Raw genomic sequence first — 1,647 nt, forward strand, 5'->3', positions numbered from 1 at the left:
TTGTTTTGTTTGTTTTGGTTGAAGTGATGAACTTGGACAATAATGGGTGTTTTGAATCCGATAGTATATGATCGTTCATACTATCTGTCGTTAAGCCAGTACCTGTAACTAAAAGTACAGGTGTTGATGTAAAAACAGTGATACTACACCGGATAATACATTTTCTCATCAATACTACAACTAGACCTGGTATAATTAGCTCACCGGACCTAAAGGTCCAAGTGAGCTTATGTCATGGTGCAGTGTCTGTTGTCTGTTAGGATCACCAGGCCAGGTGAACTTTTGCAATCCTTCACTGTCCATTGTGCGGTGTCCATCATCCATCTGTTGACTGTTTCTTTCAACCTCCTCTCAACAGCCGCAAGGCCAATAACAGCCAAATTAGGTAGGAAGTATTCCTTGGTGATGATTCAGATTTGTGAAAAAAAGGAGCTGGTCCCATCTTAGGACTTATAAGGGAAAATAAGGAGTAAAATTTTGAGGCATCTAGCCATTTTTTACAAACTTAAGTAGTCATATGATATTTATCCTTGGTAAATGTGATACAACGTTTGTGAAAGAAAACAAAATCTTCTATAAATGGATCTACTAGTATGCACTTTGCAAAACGTTTGTGCAATATTTTAATGTTTAATCACTCCCAACATCTTCTTCTGGAGAACCAAGTGGCCCAAGAGTCATGAAATTTGGTCATGTAACTTGCTAGTATGGAATGCTATAAAGTTTGTTATCAGATATTACCTTGACCTATATTACAGGTCACAGGGTTCAATTTTTAATTAAAAAACAAGAGGCATATGGTCATGATATATGGCCAGACGCTTGCTGGCTATGAGTGCTACAAAGTTTGTGAAAAATGATGACATTGACCTTTTAATGTGTTGAGATATTTCTCTTTGTTTTGTATTGATCCTTTTAAATAACAAAGACCAACTAATAAGTTTGACCTTGACCCACTTTTCAAGGTCACAGATATGGGTCAAGTCCTTGGAGCTGGGACTTTGTCTGGTACATTGTATTTACTGATCACACACACAGGTATGGGAGATATCGATAACACATAACAATTTGCAATAAAAAAAATCTGGATCACAAACAAATACTGAACTCTCTAATATTAAAGTATAACTTGAATTTATTTGTTCCACAGATACAAGTTATTCATGAAAAATTTTCAACAACAAACAAGTCGCTTATCTTCAAAGATACAACTTTGTAGTATAACAATAATGCTGAAGATGGAGTACCATATAATTGCCTGCACATGTCTAGTTTGATGGCTTTGTGTCACAAAAACATTCATAACATTGAAAATTTTGACAAATTTGTAACACAATGTGTAAGATACACAAAATTTCATCTGACAATTCTTGAATTATAAGTTGCACTCCATACTCCCCATAACATCGATGGTATGTGACTCGTAGAAACACACTAAATTCTGTAAACCACAGCCCAAACCAAACAAGAGGCCCATGGGCCTTAACGGTCACTTGATATATTTATACAGAGAGTTGATTTTGTTTTTAACATGAACAGAAATATTATTCAAAGTGACAAAAAACAATAAAACCACCTTACTCAATATCTAGCATACAGATTTCAGACTAAAAAGGATTTGAAACTAGCACCTCTGATTCTTAACAA

The sequence above is a fragment of the Mizuhopecten yessoensis genome, unplaced genomic scaffold, assembly GCF_002113885.1.
Source record: "Mizuhopecten yessoensis strain PY_sf001 unplaced genomic scaffold, ASM211388v2 scaffold11129, whole genome shotgun sequence".
NCBI lineage: Eukaryota > Metazoa > Mollusca > Bivalvia > Pectinida > Pectinidae > Mizuhopecten > Mizuhopecten yessoensis.